Below are 14,831 nucleotides of genomic sequence, written 5' to 3'. Positions count from 1 at the left end.
TTCTATAAACAGGAATTCTGCTTTTATCTCTTTGCATCTCAATCCAAGTCAGGCATTCACCGAGTGTTCCAGGAGGACTTGATGAGATATCATGGATTTCTGATGTTGATTTTCAGTGAAAAAATTTTTTTTAAATTAATCGGTACTTATTTAGATAGCTACAAATAGAAGAACTAAGATGTTATTTTTATTTACTTTTGTCAGTCTTTGGCTGGAAACAAAATTTCTGTCTTGACAATGCAAGTTTCACTTTTGGCACATATGTTTATATTGGTTGCAAAGTAGACATCTCCAGCAGAGATGACCCATGCCTAAAATATTGGAGATGTCTGTGTAACATACTTGTCTGTTCTGTGACTTAGAATAGAAATGCTATTAAGTGGCTTCTTAACCCAGCGCTGACCCTAAAAAAAGTTTCACAACAGAGGCCAGGCATTTTGAAAGTCATATTAAATGTTCATTTTTGGCCTAAAGAATTGTGGAAACATTATGTGTATTATTTGTTTGACCGAAATGCCTTGAAGTAATCTAAACTGTTGTTGAGTAAACATTTAGGAAAAACAATAATAGTTGACTCATCTTTTTCCCGAGTACTATTATTTAGCTCTTATTTTATCTGTTTGTTATTTGGATAAAGCTCCTAACATGCCTTAAGGAAATGCTGTACTTTGTGGTGCTGCTTTCAAATTACTCCATGAGATTCCTGTTGTTGCTGAAGTTACTATCAGTGGGATAGGAAGCGTAATTTTTATTATGTAGTAAAACATTTTTTTACATCTCTAGTAGCATAGCTCACTTGTTTGTGGTCACTAGGTTGGTGAAGGACTATTATCATAATCAATTAATTAGATAAATTTATAGTTAGAAGTTATGATCAGAATGTTAAGTATGAGTGCATGATAGAGTAAAATTTTACCCACTAAGAGAGTCTTAAGCTTTTTGTTTTCTTCAAATGACAGCAATGAGATTTCTGAAATCCTTGAAGCAGGAATGTAGCAAGAGCATTTAGGGCTCTAAATTCCATGCTGTTTCACAGTACAGAATGGTTGGCAGCATCCCCTGTGCTAGGCAGAGGACTACCCAGAAGGAGCTGGATAGAAATTTTATAAATCATTTTTGAAGCTAGTTGGTTCAGTTCTCATTTGGAGTAAATATGCAAATACATCTGCTTTTGTGGTGATTTCATCTGTATTTTAAAAATGACTTTTGGGGGATTTTTACAGGGGATATATTTGCAAATTTCTGTGTGCACCCCAGTTAAAAATACATAATGAAAGTGTCTTATTTTGATAGTTCCTCTGTCGTTAGACTTTCCTAATTTTAAATATAAAGTTGGTTACAACACTTGCTTTTGTTCTTTGGGAGCTCAAGAAAATGCCTCTAGAAATTGAGCTCATAAATGTTTATTAATGGAAGAAAATATCTTCTTGTGCTCTACTGTTTTTTTTTTTTTAAGTGGGGCATATCATTTGCTTATATCACACCTTGTTCCCGAAAGGATTCATAATGACTTACAAAGATATGTACAACTAACTGTTGGAAACAGAAAAAGGTGATGAATTCAGGACTGTGGGAGAAAAATGAAGGTGGAAACAGAATTGAGATCTGTACACAAAGTACTTGGACTGAAGTCTTAAGTATTTGTTAGAGGGCCCCAAATTTGACTGCTTTTTAGTAGCCAGTTCAGAAAGAAATGTAATCAGTTACATGGTTCACTGACCATAAGATAAGACCCAACTTCTGCTTTGGATTCCCAAAGATTCCTTGTTCTGAGAAACTCCTTAACTACATCCTTAAGTAGCATGCATTTCAGAGGGCTGTGTTGCAGTTTACTTTGTTTTTTAGTAAAATTCCTCATTGCTTCATTGTGTAGGTTAATGACATAGGATCAAAACATAATTCAATAAAAACAATTCTGGTGCTGGCAAAAAAAAATGTGGACTAAGCACTCAGCTCCTGAGACTGATTTAATTTAAGGATCTGTTTTACACTATCTAGGTGTGTAGATGGGGATGACACAGTTTTCAGGTTACCTTTCGTAAGTATTTTGTTTCTCCGTGGAGCTTTTTTTTTATCAATTTATCAGCAGTGAGGTTTGGGTTTGTGCTTCCTGACAGGTTCTTTGAGTACATCTATTTTTTGAGTTTTTGGTTAATCACAGAGCCATATTTTTATCAGGCATGCTATCATGGAGGGTATGAAAATGGAGGAGACTGCCACGGATAAATATTTAAATAAAAGTTACCTTGCCTCCACACGTAGATAAGCTGAGGAAATACCAACGAGTACCAAGACTCATTGCTGGAAGTAGGTTTGGGGTGTTAGCTTCAACACAGAGAGCATTGGCTTGTAAAGTCCAGGCATATAATTTATATTTAAAAAGGGAACCAATCCACTCGGCTCATCCTAGGTGTCGTGTCCAGTAAATTAATATGTCTGCCTTTTCCTCAGGCTAAAAAATTGACCTTTAAGTAATTAGTTCAAACTTATCAAGTGCTAGCATGAGCCAGGCATGTGCTCATAATAAGCTCTTTACATGCATTGTCACAGTGTTGCCCTTCTCCTTTATTCCCTTTCTTAAAAGAAAAGTATAAAGAAATGTGATTCAGAGCAGTAACTTGTTCCAGGTCATACAAGAAGTGATGGAGATTTGAACTTAGGTAAAATTTAACTTTGGTAGTGGTCCACACCTATGACTTTCTACTATAATACTTGAGGTGGGCTAGTCTGGGCCCACAGGTGGGGATACGCTCAATAGAGGTAAACACATTGGCAAACCCATCCCTGCAAAAGGGCCTTGAACCATTCTGAACCTTCATCCAGAAAATGAGCTGAGAGCTACAAGTTCAGGGCTTTTGGCCATAGTCTGTACAGCTGGGAAAAAATACGCCTTCTAGGCATCTGTCAGGATTAGAGAAGTGGGAATATTATTTTATGAGTTTGTATACGTCTGAAATGCAAATTTTTTTTAAAATTTGTCATAAATTTGTCTGAGAGCAGGAAAACCACGATGATATAGTTGTAAAGATAGTGTGCCATTCTGGAAAGAGAGGCCTTTATTTATATTTTAGAGTAAAACTTTAGCTGGTGATCCCACTACTACAATTTAGGACAAATTTAGGTTATACTTTTATAGTGATATTGTGAGGTGTTGTTATTGTTATGATATTGTTATGCGTTATTAATCTCATTTTGTGTTTTATTAGGCATTGTATTGCATTTTAGAGTTGTACAGTTAAGTAAACCATTATTTATTGTGAGTTTTCATATGAGACTATTCCAGTTTAATTTCACATCATTTTATTTTTAAGTATTGTAATATAGTTCCTCCAGGATATTGTAAATTGTGACCTAACCTACGGAACTAAAGAGTAGAGAACATCCTTATTCATCCTTATTAGTAAACAATGGGTGGAACTGTCCCTGTCTAAATATAGTTATGTAACATGGTGTTTCCTTAATTGCATTTCCATAGCACTTTTGTCATTGTAGTTAAATAGGTTCCTGAAAAATTAGTTGGGCTAGTGACCTAAGTTTTGAATAGGATATTATAAGAAGAATACAAAATAAAATTGTGAAAACAACAACAAAAACAGTAGGCTGATGAAACAGTGTCCAAAATCCATTATAATTAATGTCTTAGGAAGTAATATGCTTGGCTTTTACTTAGTGAATTGGATTACATTTTTACTTATAGAAATTAATTAGCCTTTGTGGTTGGGACAGTAGGGTGATAAGTGTGTAGATTTCATTTGTCTGGCATTTCAAATGTTGTATAGTTGTGAATGGACACGTCTTAAATATCATTTATAAGCAATAATCAGATGGCAGAGTATTTTCATACCATGTGCTAGCTGCTGATACCTTTACAGAACATCATGTGATGTTTACAGAACACCTGCTCCAGGAAATAGAATGTCTGATGAGAGACAATATTGCAATTCAATATTTAAGTCCTTTGAATGTCAGCTGTATGAAGGAGACAACACTTTCTCCTGAAGCTTACTTTCATTTTATTTTTTAAAAATTTTACTTAATGGCTGTGCTGGGTCTTCATTTCTGCAAGTGGGCATTCTGTAGTTATGGAGAATGGGGGGCTACCCTAGTCTTGGGCATCAGTAGTTGTGGTACATCAGCTTAACTGCTCTGCCGCATGTGGGATCTTCCCGGACCAGGGATCAATCCCGTGTTCCTTGTGTTGGCAGGCGGGATTCTTAACTGCTGGACCACCAGGGAAGCCCCTTTATTTTATCTTTTATTGACATATAGTTGATTTACAGTGTTGTGTTAGTTTCAGGTGTACAGCAAAGTGAATCAGTTTTCAATTTCTTTTCGCATACAGGCCATTACAGAGTACTGAATAGAGTTCCCTGTGCTATACAGTAGGTCCTTATTAGTTATCTGTTTTATAATATGTGTGTATTTTGGTCCCAGTCTCCCAGTTCATCCCTCTCCTCTCCCCCCGCCCCGGTAACAGTAAATTTGTTTTCTACATCTGTGACTATTTCTATTTTGTAAATAAGTTCATTTCAGGAGCCTACTTTTATTCTTACATGTGCTTGAGGACAGATTGCATGCAGATTTTGTTGTTGATGTTACCAGTGAGAGGTTGTAGGCTGTTTCCCTAAAGAAGAATTTTTACCTTTTCAGTACACTGCCTTTTCAGTGTGTGTGTGTGTGTTGTCTTCAACGGTCTACCTGTTATTTCATGATTTTAAAGTGATTTTAATATTTTGTGTAAGCATTTCAGAACTTACCATAAGGTACATATATGGGTTTTATTGTATTGCAAAGAAGACTGGTATTTAAGCTCCATGTTACTTTGTGGTTCTGTCTTTCTTTGAGCTGTCATAGATTTCCTAAACAAAATTGGTTTCAGCCAGTGTGTTTTTCTTAGCTCCCAGTGGTGACTAATTTCTAACCGCTTGGCTCACATTAGAATTTTCTTTAAAAAAATAAAAAGAATTTTCTTGGTGACTTGACACTGTTATCCTGAAATCATTAGTAGTGATTTTTGCCTTAAAATTTACTTTGATACCAGTATAGCTTTCTTTGCTTTCTCTTGATGAATGTTGCATGCTGTGTCTTTTTTCCATCCTTATACGTTCCAACTTTCTTTGTCCTAGAAAAGCATCATGAGGTTAGATTTAGTTTTTTATTTCTTTAGCCTGACAATTTTAGTCTTTAAATTAGAATCATTAGTCCATTAGTGTAACTTATTATATTTGGAAATTTTCATTCTTTCTTCTTGGTATTACTTCTGCCCTGTTTACTCTCTCCTCTCCTTTTGGAACTCTAGTTACACACCTGGTTGTCTTTTTCACAGTGTTCCCCAATCTGCTCCTTTTTCTTTTTTTTGGCCACACCTTGTGGCATGTAGGATCTTTGTTCTCCCACCAGGGATCGAGCCCGTGTCCCCTGCAATGTAAGTGTGGAGTCATAACCACTGGACCACCAGGGAAGTCCTGTGCCTAAATCTACCCTTTGAATTCTTAGTTTTAGGTAATATACTTTTCAGATCTAGAATTTCAACTTGATTCTTATAGATTCCAGTTCTCAGTTGAAATTCTTCATCTTTTTATATATGTTCTTTCCTCTTTCTTCCCCTGTTTTTTAAAATAGGAAATTTAAATAGCCATCGTTATTTAAAAGTCCGTTAACTTCAGTGTCTAGATTATCTGAACATCTGTTTCTGTTTTTTCCTTTTGGTTTTCAGTTATAGGAATTCTGAGCATTATGAATAAAATGAAGTTCCAGATGCTGCTGCTCTTTTTCAGAGAGGAAATCCCTCATCCTTTTTGCTAGTCAGGTAGAGTAGGGGCTCATCACCTAATCCTGTTAGGGACTGAGTTGATGGTTGAGGTTGTGTTGCCGGTTTGGTATGGCAGGGATTCTCTCTAGTTGGTCTTTAATGCTGTTTGCCTTTAATGTTAGCAAGTAGCCAGCCACTCAGGGCTTTCAACCAATACTCTCATAAATTCACAGGGATCCCTCCTCCTGGTAGCTTCTCTGCTCTAATTTTTGCTGAGAACAGTGAGATTGTTGAAAACTCTACTCTTGATTTTCAGGGGCTTTTAGTTTTGTTTTGAAGCCCTCTCTGTGCAACTTTTTTGGGCTCCAAAATCACTGTGGATGCTGATTGCAGCCATGAAATTAAAAGATGCTTACTCCTTGGAAGGAAAGTTATGACCAACCTAGATAGTATATTAAAAAGCAGAGACATTACTTTGCCAACCAAGGTCCGTCTAGTCAAGGCTATGATTTTTCCAGTGGTCATGTATGGATGTGAGAGTTGGACTGTGAAGAAGGCCGATCGCCGAAGAATTGATGCTTTTGAACTGTGGTGTTGCAGAAGACTCTTGAGAGTCCCTTGGACTGCAAGGAGATCCAACCAGTCCATTCTAAAGAAGATCAATCCTGGGTGTTCATTGGAAGGACTGATGCTAAAGCTGAAACTCCAATACTTTGGCTACCTCATGCGATGAGTTGACTCATTGGAAAAGACTCTGATGCTGGGAAGGATTGGGGGTGGGAGGAGACGGGGACGACAGAGAATGAGATGGCTGGATGGCATCACCGACTCGATGGACATGAGTTTGAGTGAACTCTGGGAGTTGGTGATGGACAGGGAGGCCTGGAGTGCTGTGATTCATGGGGTCGCAAAGAGACACGACTGAGCGACTGAACTGAACTTGTGCAACTGCAGAATTTGGTAGATGTCTCAAAAGGAGAAGGCCAGCCTTTTGTCAGGCCTGGTTCTTCAACTCTCCTGTTTCACTGAAGGAATCTTGACCCATGGAGTCTTGCTTTTCATCTCTTCCAAAACCTCTCATGGTTCCTTTGCAGAAGGAAAGTCTTGATTCTTAACTTTTTGCCCCAGAATCATCAGTATGTCATTTGGATTCTACGGTTCCTCCCTTTTTCCAGAATCTAGAGCCTTCTAGTCTTGGTTGCTTCAGCTGCTTTCTGATGCATTTAAACATTGGTTTTTAAAATGTTGCCGACTTTCCTAATTCTCAGCAGCAGTGTTGGTCTGCCATAAGTTACTTTGTCATATTCAGAAAAGAGAGTTTCCCGCTAAGAATGAAGTTATAAGAAGAAAATAATCTTTTTATGATTGTGGTGCTTGCTTTATAGCCAGGTTCTGTCCATGGAATTCTCCAGGCAAGAATACTGGAGCAGGTAGCCATTCCTTTTTCCAGGGGATCCTCCCAACCCAGAGATCAAACCTGGGTCTCCCACACTGCAGGCAGATTCTTTATTGTCTGAGCCATCAGGGAAAGTTACTTTAATTTACAACAGTGGTTCTCAAGGAGCTCCTAGCCACATCACCTGGAAACTTGTTAAGAATGCAAATTCTCAGGCCCTCCCTACCTGCAGACCACCTGAATCCATGTTGTAACAAGTCTTCCAAGCATGATAGTTATGCATGCTAAAATATGAGAACCATTGCCTTATAAGTTAGTTGTTTGGCTGTTTAAGTTTCTCCTACCTCCTACGGTTGAACGCTAGAGAGTATATAGGGGTGTTAAAACCAAAATTAGCCGAGTAAATGAAGATCTAACTGGCTTTATCAAATGATTCATGAATCAGACAGCATCTCTTCTGGCAAAGAGATACTTTGAGAGGTTACACAACATGGGAGGCTTCTATAGTAAGGAGGGGGGACAGGAAAGGAAGTCATCATCAGCAAGGGAAAATGAAAGTTCATTGGAGGAAAGTAAAAGCTCAGGTGACCCTAGATTCTCATTGGTTGAGCTACAGCATTTTCTTTTGGCTGGGCCGGTTGCTGGGAAAGAAGGAAGTCTTACTCTTGCTGACGTAATAAAGTAGTGCACTTCCTGTTTGGGAGTGCAAGGTGCATCTCTTCCTGTTGCAGTCGGTAACTGACGTCTTTCCGGCAGGGTAATTGATGTCTTCCTGTCTGAGGTAATTGATGATGAGGATGATGAGGGTAGTAGTAGCATGTGAGAGCTCGCTTTACAGGCCTTCCTGATACCCATTTTAGTTGAGATTTTCTTTTTTAAAAAAAATTTTCACAGGGACAAAAGGGGAAGAAAACTCTCTAAGCAGGTACTTTGTGAGTCTTATGAATAAATCATTTAATAAATCTAGAAGATGCCTGTTGAGTACTCATTCTGTTCATGGTGCTGTGTTGTCTCCACACGTGGAATGGACAAGTTAGCAAGTAAATGTAATAGAACACGAGTGTTGTAATAGCTGTAGTTATAAAATGCTCTAGGGGGACTTCCCTGGTTGAGAATCTGGGCACTCGGGTTTGATCCTTGGTCAGGGAACTAAGACCCCACATGCTGCCGCAGAACAGCGGAGCTGGTGCACCACAACTGAAGCGTCCTTGTGCTGCAGCCAAAGAGCCTGCAGCGAAGATCCCATGTGCGCAACTGAAACCTGACACAGTCAAACAAATAAGTAGATAAATCTTTATAAAAAAATGCTATCGGAACCAGAGAGATGGAATTATTCTGTCAGTGGGGAAGGGGGAGTCAGACATTATTTGAAATAGGGTGGGATTTGAAGGCAGATGAACAGAAGGGTATTCTAGACTTGTTCATGAATAGGATGACTGTGTACCTTATTATCGAAAACAGGTCACTTTTGAGAACCAAAAGGGATACTTTTATGCCAGGACTGTTCTCATTAACTGGGATGTATGATCAGCCTATTTGTAAAGAGGAAGTGATGCTGTGGATCCATAGGTCTGTGTCAACTAGTGAAAGACTCATTTCTTTCAATTATTTCTGGAATTTGCAGCCATTCTAATTGGTTTACAGGATTGCTGTAACAAATTACCACAAACTAGGTGCTTAAAACAACAGAAATTAATGTGGTTTTTTTTTGTAGTTCTGGAGGCTAGACATCTAAAAGCAAGGGCCATGCTCTCTCTGAAGGGTATAGGGAAGATGGTTGCTGCAGGCCTTGGAGTTTCTTGGCTTGTAGCTATGTTCTTCCAATCTCTGCCTCTGTGGCCACGTGGCCTCTGCGTGTTTCTGTCTCTCCCAGGGCCTCCTATAAGGATACCAGTCATTGGATTTAGAGCCCACTCTAATCCAGTATGACTTCATGTTAATTACATCTGCAAAGACATTGTTTCCAAATCTAGTCACATTCACATTATTGGGGTCCAGCCTGTCTTTTGGGAGGTCACAGTTCAACCCACAGCAGATGGGATGGTTTTAGCAACTTCTGAAAGTTTCTGCAATTTAATTTATTGTTACACAACGAGGCATTTTCCTAACAAGCTTAGAATATAATACAAATATTTATTTGACTGAGTCCTCTAACAAGTCTGAATAAATACATTTCATTCCAGGCAGTTGCTTTTTGTACTTCTCTTATCTCGTAGATACATGTATGTCTAGCCAAGTGATAGCAACTGGCAAAGGATGAAATGGCTGCGGCACAGCTAAAACTAAGGTATAACTTTGCAAAACCAAAACCCTTTGATCACTGAAGCCACCTTTACACATTGTAGTTTGCTGTTACTTTGTGTTATTGACCAGTTGAGAAATGGCTGCTTCTGTGGAAGAAGAAGGGATAGAGCCTGGTAGGAGTAGACTTGAACAGCCAGGTTATTTTGCGTGTAATTTTGAGTTATTCACCTCGGGAATGGCACGCTCAGATTGGAGTCATAATTTCACTTCACTGATGAGGGTGTGACAATACAGTAGAAGATTGTTGCCTGGAATTCATTCCTTAAGAATGCTGCTCTGCTGGCTCTGCTCATTTCAACAACATAAACTGTACATTATACTCCATGGGGTTGACTATTGTTTGAAATTATTTGGGTGTTTGGATACTTTGTCTTGTTATATTTAACATTGGAACTCTGCCACTAATTCTCTGTGTGACATTCGCATTCATTTTGGAGGCAATGTGTTTCATGCTATGAAAGTTAGTGAAACGTGTACAGTCTTTGATTAAACTTGCAGTATCTTCGTAACATGTAAAGTCGAGGACTAAAAGATGACATAAAAAGAGCACCTGTTAAAAGAAAAAAGATGTCAGAGAAAATGAGCAAAGAGCAGGAACAGTGTACTTCTTCAGAGAAAGCATGCCAATGACCAGTAAGTATCTATAAAGATGGTTAATTTAAGGGCATATGTGTTAAAACAAGAAATGCTTCTCCTGTTTTGCCTTTCAGATTGACAACGATTAAAGACTAACAATGTAGTTTTTAAGAGTTTTTGGCAAAGTAGATCATTGTAGGTGGGAATGTAAATAGGTATGACCTTTTTGTAAGACCAGTTTAGGGATATAAATCAAAGTTTACAAGGCATACACCCTTTGACATTCCATCTGTCCCTAGGAAGCTATTTCCATTTTGCGAATGGTCTGCTCAAATCCTTAGATTTATAAATTTTATTAATGTAATTTCTAAATATGATAAAATACTCTCTTGTCCTCTTTAAATAGTCTTCCTGGTCTCTTATTTGCCTTTCTATTTTGGTTCTAAGATGGGGCCTTTTAAAAACTAGGTAGATGTTTCAGTTTAGTTATTCAAGTCTGTTTCCTTTCTGATTTCTCCTGCAGTTTGTAAGCTTAGATAGCCCTCACGTCTTTAGAAGTTTCATAAATACTTAATTTCAGTTCTTTCTATTTTTTCACTTGTCTTTAAAGAACTTTAACTCTTTACAGTACCTGTCTTTAACTTTGGGGGGTACTAGATTGCTGACCAGTAATACCAACATTGTTTATTGAATATCCTTTCCTTCTCCTTCCTCTAATTATTATATTAGAGGCACCAAATATATTAAATATTATATTAGTAATTATTTTATGTATTAGCAATTCATTTGGGGGTCACCTGTAGTGACTTGCTAGTTCTGTTGCTAAATTCACACTGTTTTAACTAGTTTGCAGAAAATTAAAGTTCAGTAAATTAAGTTAATTTAGAATATTTTAAAAAATTCTTGCCTATGTATTATTACTGATAAAAAATGGAATTTTTTTTGACTGTGTTATTTGGTATGAAGAATCTTAGTTCCCTGACCAGGATTTGTCGCTTGCCCCATGCAATGGACAGTGGAAACGTGGAGTCCTAACTGTCAAGGAAGTCCCCAAATATGGAATAATTATGTCAAGTTCAAAAGAGTCTTTGGAATTTTATTGTTATTTATAGAGAACTTAAAAATTTGGAAACATTTGCTCATTTATAAAATATTTAATTTTCTCATACTGTGTCTTGGTATGTCTTGCCAATTGCTTAAGCGTTCTTTATATCTCAGTATTTTTATGCAGATGAGTAATTACTTTTATTATATATGTACACACACACACACACGCCCACACACACACACACCAAGCTGTGCGGCATGCAGGATGTTAGTTCCTCAACCAGGGATTGACTTCCCCACCCTTACCTCCCAACACACACACAGTGAAAGCACAGAGTCTTAACCACTGCACCTCCAGGGAAAGTTCCTAATTTTCTTGTTAAAATAGTTCCTAGATGTTTTTACATTTTGATACTATTGGGAATGAGATCTCTTTTTATATTTCCTAATTTGTAGTTAGGTTATTATAAGAGTTTCATAGATTTCATGTACACATATGTAGCTTTTTCATATAAATAAAAATTCTTTTATGAAATTTAGTAATTTTAAAATTAATTCCTCAACATTCATAGTGTTTAATTTCTTCTTTCAGGGCTTCTAGGTATATAGTCACATTTTCTAGACAGTAAGTGCTATGAGAACTGAAACATTTTTTCTTCTGTATCCTAAGTGCCTGTCATATAGTATAAATCAGTATATAAATATTTGTTGAATAAATAAATGAGGTCATGATGAGTAGAGAAAGCACTATGAGAACATAGTGACTGTCTGGGAGTAATGTTTTCTTTATTTTCTATGGGTGTATATATCTTAGGTTTTTTAGAGTAACCATCTTTTACTTCTGTAACTAGGAAAAAAAAATAAATTTAAGGGAAAAAGCTTAACTTTAAATTCTGTTTCTTAACGAGGTTCAAGGATAGTTTATTGTTTTAGTATAGTTGTTTGGATGTTTTCTGTAAATCCCAGGTGCGTTGCCCAGAGGAATGATCTGTGAGGACATGACATTGAACCTAAGAAAAGGAAGCAGGCCTCTCATAAGGAAGATAGTGGGAAGCTACTCAGATCTACAGAGTATTTTTTGGTTTGGTTTTACGAAATGAACCTGGTGTGCATGCAGAGCCTTCTGGAAGAACAGACACAACCCTGTGGCCTTTGTACGCCTCTGGCCCTTTTCAGGGCACTCAGTCCAGAGTGAATCCTAGCCCTGCGGCAGAATTCACAGCAGTCTCAGCCTTCTCAGCAGTAGAGATCATTCTTACTCCATCCTCCCTGGTATGAGTAGGCCAGTTGAAATACGTGTTTTCTCTGCCCAGGTTGCCCAGTAAGTCTTCTTGTCGATGTGCAGAGCTCGAACAGAAACTGGGTGTGGTCCCTCTGACCTCCCTCCTGGGTGCAGTACTGATGGTGGCTCACCTCTGGGTTGTGGCCCGTCTGGGAAGACAGAATTGTCTCAGAATTGATCCCCTGTATTTCTCCCTAGCCGAAGAGGGTATGGTGTCTCTGTAGCTCTGATGTCTAATCTAACCTGGGTGTGCTGACTGTACCTGCTTTGCCCACCAGAACAGCTTCATTACCACTCCATAACCTTTTGATCATGGGATGTACGTCCTTTTTGGTGGCTCACTTGCTTGTTTTCCATACTTAGTAACAGAAATGATCTGAGTGCTATGTACAACTGTCTGATACACATTGGTTCAATCATGTTGTTCAGTTGCCCAGTCGTGTCCGACTCTTTGTGACCCCACAGACTGCAGCATGCCAGACTTCCCTGTTCAGTCATAGGTGTTTTTATTTAATAGATTTTAAGTGGAATTATTTTTTAAAAAAGGTTTTAATTTGAAATTACAGATTGGCAGGAAGTTGCAGAAATAACCCGGAGAGGTCCTGTATTCTTTTCGTCTAGTTTGCCCCGATGGTGATGTCTTACGAGGCTCAATGTAGCACTGCTGTAGTAAGTTGACATCTTTCAGTGTGTGTTACAGTTCTGTGCCATTTTCTCACATACGCAGATCCCTCTAACCACCACGGTCAAGATACTGAACTATTAGCACTAAGAGCTCCCTTATGCTGCCCCTTTGCAGTCACATCTGTCTGGGTAGACCCCAGGACTCCTCCCCAGGTCTTGCAATTCACAGAAGGACTTGGAGAACGCCTGTATCGCTGGCTGCTTTAACAGTGAAAGGATCCAGTGAAACGGGATCGATGGAGAACAGCGCATTGAGCAGAATTTGAGGATACCAGACATGAGCTTCCAACAGGTGTCTCCCAGTGGAGTTAACAGGATGCTTTTAATCCCTCAGCAGCAAACTAGCACCAGGTGTGAAGTTTTCTGTTGGGGAAGTTCACTTAAGACTAAGATTGCAGGGTTTTTATTGGAGGCTGGTCACATAGGCACAAGCACCTTTATGACTGACCCCCAGAAGGAAAGCAGTATTCACCGTCCCTCGCACAGTACACACCGTGCAGTGCACACAGTCTGCACAGACTGTTTAGACAGGTTGGCACAGTGTGGATCAAGACTACAAGCATACAGAATACCTTTATCAGTTAGTCTGTAAGGGCGCTGTTAAGACCTCAGTTCCCAGGAGCTGGTCAAGAGTCAGCCACACAAGCAAGCCCTTCTGAAAATGAGAACGTGCGTGATTTGAGCAACTCAGGCCTGCTTGGTTAACTCTTCCTGAATACCTTTCCTTACCGTCCCTTGTTAGAAACAGGATATGGAGAAATAATTGTGGGCCCAGGGTGGAGGTGAGGCTTGGGTTGGTTAGGGTAGGTACTACTTTAGAAAGAGTGAAAGCGGGACCTAACTGATGAGAGGGAAATTACCTTATGAACAGAGTCACAGCTTCTAGGCATTAGAACACGCTTGCAAAGGTCCCCAGAAGAGAGGACTTGAAAGACCTGTATTAGCTTTCTGTTGTTGCCGTAATGAATTACCACAAACTTAGCAACTTAAAACAGCACCCAAAGTTCTGTAAATCAGAACTCCTGGCCAGCTCAGCTGGTGCTCTGTGAAGGCTTTCAAAGGTCAAATTTAAGATGTCATCTGATCTGGCTCTTATCTGGAGTTTATGGGGAGAATCTGCTTCCAGGCATACTCAAATGTTGGTAGAATTGAGTTCAATAAAGTTTTATGACTGAGGTTGTCATTTCCTTTATGATTGTCAGCCAGGGGTCACTCTCAGCTTCTAGAAGCCACCCACATTTCTTATATTTCTCTTCAAAGCAAACAAGGGTTCTTTGACTCTCTTTGGCTTCTCTGTCCTCCTCTTCTGCTTTATACTTTAAAAGCAATTTTCTTGAAATATAGTTCACATACCATAGGATTCACCCATTTAAAGAGCACAATTCAAAAGCAGCCTTGACCACACCAACTTTAGACCATTTTCATCACCTCAGAAAGAAACTCCATGCCCTTTAGCTATCTCCTTATTTCATTTTCTCTCTCTCTCCCCTTGAGTTCTAAAGCAACCATTATTCTGCCTTCCCTCTAGACTTCCCTGTTCTGAACATTCATACGAATGGGATCATATAATGTGTTGTCTCTTTATGACTGGCTTCTTTCAGTTAGCAAATGTTTTCAAGGTTAGTCCTGTTGTCGTATGTGTCAGTACTTAATTACTCTTTATGACCGAGTAATATTGATACTTCATTGTGTGAATATACTACATTTTGTCGATTTATCAGTTGGTGGACATTTGGGTTGTTTTCAACATCATTAGACTATTACGGGAATTGCTGATATAAACATTCATA

The 14,831-nt window shown here is 38.7% G+C and overlaps 1 protein-coding gene across 4 annotated transcripts in view; it reads left to right on the top strand.

Moving 5' to 3' along the window:
* RABGEF1 (RAB guanine nucleotide exchange factor 1) overlaps nt 1-14,831 on the top strand; it is a 50,027-nt gene that overhangs the window by 1,962 nt on the left and 33,234 nt on the right. The window contains exon 1 of one of the 4 annotated variants that reach the window (XM_055409974.2): nt 13,006-13,026. The exons of the other annotated variants lie outside the window; for them this stretch is intronic. The gene's annotated coding sequence lies outside the window, so the exon portion shown is untranslated. Of the gene's footprint in view, nt 1-13,005; nt 13,027-14,831 lie in introns of those variants that run through there. 4 annotated transcript variants of the gene reach the window in all.

Source organism: Moschus berezovskii, chromosome 27 (genome assembly GCF_049115385.1).
Source record: "Moschus berezovskii isolate FMDL1 chromosome 27, NW_MosBer_1.0, whole genome shotgun sequence".
Lineage (NCBI taxonomy): Eukaryota > Metazoa > Chordata > Mammalia > Artiodactyla > Moschidae > Moschus > Moschus berezovskii.
Note: the sequence above shows the minus strand (reverse complement) of the source record. Positions and strands in the feature narration are given on the sequence as shown.